Source organism: Phocoena sinus, chromosome 18 (assembly GCF_008692025.1).
Source record: "Phocoena sinus isolate mPhoSin1 chromosome 18, mPhoSin1.pri, whole genome shotgun sequence".
In the NCBI taxonomy this organism is placed as follows: domain Eukaryota; kingdom Metazoa; phylum Chordata; class Mammalia; order Artiodactyla; family Phocoenidae; genus Phocoena; species Phocoena sinus.
Window position 1 is genome coordinate 36,738,800 of NC_045780.1, and position 6,000 is coordinate 36,744,799.

The window sequence follows — 6,000 nt, forward strand, 5'->3', positions numbered from 1 at the left end:
TATTGTTGAGTTTTAAGAGTTCTTTGAATTTTTTGGATAACAATTGTGTAGCAGGTATGTTTTTTGCAAATATTTTCTTCCAGTCTGTGGCTTGTCTTTCTCATTCTCTTGACAGTGACTTGAAGAGCAGATTTTTTTTTTTTATTTTAATTAAGTCCAGTTTATCTTTATTTTATTCTGGGTTATGCCTTTTGTAATGTATGAAAAAATCATTGCCAAACCCAGGGTCATTTAGGTGTTCTCTCGTGTTATCTTCTAGGCATTTTATAGTTTTGTTTTAAATTTAGGTTTGTGATCCATTTTGAGTTACTTTTTGCTAAAGGTGTAGGGTCTGTATCTAGATTCTTTTTAATTTTTTTTTCTTTCTCTTTTTGCATGTGGATATCCAGTTGTCCCCATACCATTTGTTGAAAAGAATATCTTTGTTCCATTGTATTATCTTTGCTCCTTAATGAAAGATAAGTTGACTGTATTTTGGGGAGTGTAGTTTTGATCTCTCTGCTTTACTCTATTGATCTATTTGACTAGTCATTTTGTCAGTGATACACTGTCTTGATTACTGTAGTTTTAAAGTAAGTTTTGAAGTTATATAGTGTTAATTCTCTGAAATTGTTATTTTCCTGCAATGTTGTGTTGGCTATTCTGGGTCTTGTGCCTCTCCATATAAACATTTTTTCTTCCAGTTTTATTGAGATAAAACTGGCATCAGCACTGTAAAAGTTTAAGGTATATAGCATAATGATTGACTTACATACATAATGAAATGATTACCACAGGAAGTTTAATGAACAGCCATCATCTCATATAGAAACAAAACAAAATAAAAAGAAGAAAATATTTTTCATTGTGATGAGAACTCTCAAAATTTATTCTCCTAACATCTTTTATATATAACATACAACTGTTAATTATATTTATCATATTGTATATTACATCCCTGCTACTTATTTATCTTATAACTTATAGTTTGTACATTTTGACTACCTTTCCCCTCTCCCCCCACAGCTTACCTCTGATAAACACAAATCTGACCTCTTTTTCTATGAGTTTGTTTATTTGTTTGTTTGTTTTTGAAGTATAATTGACCTACAACACTATGTTAGTTCTGGTGAACCACATAGTGATTCAATATTTCTGTACATTACAAACTGAGCACCACAATAAGTATAGTTACCATCTGTCACCATACAAAGTCATTATATAATTATTGCCTATATTCACCACCCTGCATACTTTGTACCCTAACTCATTTATTTTGTAAGTTTATAAGTTTTTGTTTTTGTTTTTGTTTTTGGCGGTACGTGGGCCTCTCACTGCCGTGGCCTCTCCCATTGTGGAGCACAGGCTCCGGACGCACAGGGTCAGCGGCCATGGCTTACGGACCCAGTCGCTCCACGGCATGTGGGATCTTCCTGAACTGGGGCACGAACCCGTGTCCCCCACATCGGCAGGCAGACCCTCAACCACTGTACCACCAGAGAAGCCCCAGTAAGTTTATAGTTTTTAATATCACACAACTATTTCCCTCATCCTCTGAGTTGCCTCCCTCTGTTAAGCACCTGTTTGTTCTCTGTATCTATGACTGTTTCTGTTTTATGTTTGTTCATTTGTATTGATTTTTAGATTCCACATATAAGTGAAATCATATGCTATTTGTTTTTCTCTGTCTGACATATTTCATTAGCATGATATACTGTATTTCCATTTAAGTTGTCACAAATGGCAAGATTTCATTATTTTTTAAGGCTAGTATTCCATTGTATGTCTATACAATACCTTCTTTTTCCATTCATCTATCTATGGACCTTAGGTGGCTTTCATATCTTAACTATTGTAAATAATGCTGCTATGAACATTGGGGTGCATATATATTTTCTAATTATGATCTTTTGTATTTCTGCAGTGTCAGTTGTAACTTCTCCTTTTTTTTTTCTTGATAAGTCTGGCTCAAAATTTATTAATTATTTTTTATCTTTCCAAAGAACCAGCTCTTAGCTTCACTGATCTTTTATATTTTTTTTAGTTTATTTTATATATATTTTTTCCTCTGGTTTTTATTGTTATGTCTTTCTTTCTACCAACTTTGGATTTCATTTATTCTTTTTCTAGTCCCTTTAGGTGTAAGGTTAGGTTGTTTATTTGATATTTTTAATTTTCCTGAGATAGGCTTGTATTGCTATAAAACTCTCTCTTAGAATTGCTTTTGTTGTGTCCCACAGATTTCAGATCATTGTGTTTTCATTTTTATTTGTCTCAGGTAGGGACTTAATTTCCTTTCTGATTTCTTTAGTGACTCATTGATAGTTTAGTAGTAGCATATTGTTTAGCCTCCACATGTTTGTGTTCTTTGCAGTTTTTCTTTTTTTTTTTTTTTTCTTCTTGTAGTTGATTTCTAGTCTTTTAGCATTGTGGTGGGAAAAGATGCTTTATCTGATTTCAATCTTCTTACATTTACAGAGACTTGTTTTGTAGCCTAGCATATGAAATACCCTGAAGAATGTATCAGGTGCACTAAAAAGAATGTGTATTCTGCTGCTTTTGGATGGACTCCTCTGTATCTGTTTAATATGTCTAATATGTCATTTAAGGTTATTGTCTCCTTATTGATTTTGTCTGGATGATCTGTCCCTTCATGTAAATGGGGTGTAAAAGTCCTCTACTATTATTATGCTACTGTCAATTTCTTCCTTTATGTATGTTAATATTAGATTTATGTATTCAGATGCCCCCATGTAGAGTGCATATATATTTACACTTGTTATATCTTCTTGTTGGATTGATCCCTTTATCATTATGTAATGTCCTTCTTGGTCTCTTGTTACATTATTCTAAAGGCTACTTTATTTGATACAGGTATTGCTATCCCAGCTTTTTTTTTTGTTTTAATTTGCATAGAATACTTATTTTCCATCCACTCACTTTCAGTCTGTGTATGTCTTTAGATCTGAAGTGAGTCTTTTATAGGTAGTGTACATACAAGTCTTGTTTTTGTATCCATTAGTCACTTTATGTCTTTTGATTGGAGCATTTAGTCCATTGACATTTAAAGTAATTATTGCTATGTATGTATTTATTGCCATTTTGTAATTATTTTTGTATTTCCTTTTTGCTCCTTTCTTATTCTTTTGCTCTCTTCCAGTATGATTTGCTTACTATCTTTAGTGTTATGTTTGGATTTCTTTCTCTTTTGTGTGTGTGTGTATCCATTCCATATTTTTGTTTGTGGTTATGATGTGGTTTATATATAACAATATGTAATAATATATTCATACATATACATATATATGAAGTTGAACAATATATTTAATTAAATTGGATAATCTCTTAAGTTAAAACACATTCTAACAATGCTACATTTTTACCACCGCCCCCCGCCCCCAACAAGTTTGATCTTTAGGGCATGATGTCTTACATCTTTTTTTTGTGTATATCTATTAACTACTCATTGTGATTATAAATGGTTTTACTACTTTTGTCTTTTAACCTTCCTACTAGCTTTATATGTGTTTGATCTGCTATCTTTTCTATAATATTTGCCTTTACCAGTGAGATTTTTCCTTTTGTAATGTTCATATTTTCAGTTGTCTTTTTTTCCACTTAGAGAACTACCTTTAACATTTCTTGTGATACTAGTTTAGAGATGCTGGCTTCCTTTAGCTTTGCTTGGCTGTAAAACTCATCTCTCCATTAAATTTGAATGATAGACTTACAGGTAGAGTATTTTTGCTGTTGCATTTTCCTTTCTTTACTTAAGTATATCATGCCACTCTCTTCTGGCCTGCAGTTTCTGATGAAAATTCAGCTGATAGTGTTATGGGAGTTTCCTTGAACACAGCTAATGCTTTTCTCTTTCTGCTTTTAATATTTTCTCTTCATGTTAAAGTTTTGCCATATTAATTACAATGTATCTTGGTGTGGTTTCTTTGGGTTGGTCTTGTTTCAGACTCTCTGTGTTTCCTGGATCTGGTTTTCGGTTTCCCATCTCAGATAAGGGAACTTTTCAGGTATTATGTCTTCAAATATGTCCTCTGCCCCTTTTCTCTATCTTCTCCTTGACTGTCCAATATGTTTTAGCTGTGCTCTGTGATTGCTGGAACCTTTTAAAGTTATCAGTAAGATTTTGTACTGAGAAAATCTATAATTACTGTTAGTCTGATTTGACTGTTTGTGTTACATAAAAATTTTATAAAAAGGACCTCAATAAAAGGCAAAACATGTTCATGAATGGTCAAACTTTATTTTAAATAAGTCAACTCTACTACAATATGGCTATATACTCAAGGAAATTTTGACAGTTTTCTAGGAGAAACTTTTGGGAAATTAAGCCTATACTATAATCTACAGAGCAGGATAAAGTTAAGAATATCTATTATAATTTCAAGATGGAGAGGAAATATGCATTCACATGTATATCATGAGTAGACATTAAAACACTTAACAAAGATGTAGTAGGAAAAAGTATAGTTTTTGTACAAGAACTACTAAATAGAACAGAGAGAATCCAGAAACAGATTCATGAACATATGTTTTCCTCAAATTTGATAAGAGATAGTATATTGGAGGTTGTGAAATTGCACATTTTTTAGTAGATGATCTGTGGAAATTTGGCTCAGTATATGGACTTTAAAAGTTGGATTACAAAGTTGGATTAAGAAAATGGTTCTACATAGATTAAATAACCAAATGCCAAAAGTAAAATTAAAGTTAAAAATATAAAAAAATGCAATATTTTTATGACCACACATAGTTAGAAAAAAAATTAAAAACAAAACCTTACAGTATAATTCATGTACAAAAAATTTTTAACTTTGGTTAGGTACAAGTAAAACATCGTTAATTAAAAAACCTCATAGCAGGCAAACTTAACCACTATATGACAGACTGGAGATGATATATGCAATGTTAAACACAAGCAAATGATTAATGTCTATATTATAAAGGAACACATTCAACTTATCAAGGAAAGGAAATATTTACAAAAATAAGCTGAGAATATGAATAAAACTAATAATTAACAATTATATAGCAATTAATGTGTTCCAGATACTGTGTTAAGCATTATATACATTTTAATTTACTTAACATTCACAGAGTTACAAAGCTGATATGGTTCTCCTCACTAAAGATGAATAGAAGGATGCACAGAGAGTTAAATAATGTGTATAAGTTTATTTTTGTCTAAGTAAGTGATGGAGGCAGGATTTGCTCCAGGCTGTCTTGGTCCAAAATCTGTGCTCCTTATTAGTTTATATTGTCTTTGAAGAAATATCCACATAATTAATATGTGCATGATCAGCCTCACTGGTAAATGTGGAAATAGATATTAAAATGAAAATTGTATATCTTCTTGCAAGTAGTAGATTGGCAAAAATGTAAAGGCAGTACACTATGAAATTTTAGAATATGGGAAAATTGGAAATTTTAACCATTGCTGATGTTCCCATGTTTGGAAACTTGTGCAGGCATTGTGCAGATATTTAGTGATATCTGGTAAAATCTTATAAGCAAATATCCCACTTCCAGCAGTTAGTCTCACAGCAGAATATATAGCCCCAAAATTCTTTCCCATAAGTCTGTAAGGATACATGAATAAAGACATTCATCACAGTGTAGTTTTTGGTAACATAGAAGTGTAGCCAAATGACAAATCTGTTACTGGAGGGATGGGCTTATAATAGTAAGATATATCCATTATGTATAGATACAAGTATCATATGTATGTATATGATAAATGAATAAAGCGAATATAATGAGTTACAGTTATTATCAAAATATTAATATATCTCAAAAACCTAATGTTGAATGGAAAACCTAAGAACACAATACAGTTTATAGGACAAAGGTGCTAAAGAAAATGAAAAATCACATTTCAAGCAAATCTATATAATTTTTAAGACACATTTACACCTAATTCAGCATAATTTAGATGGGTTGAAAATATATGCATTAAATACACTAAGAAGGTGCCATGGGTGTGTGTGTGTGTGTGTGTGTGTGTGT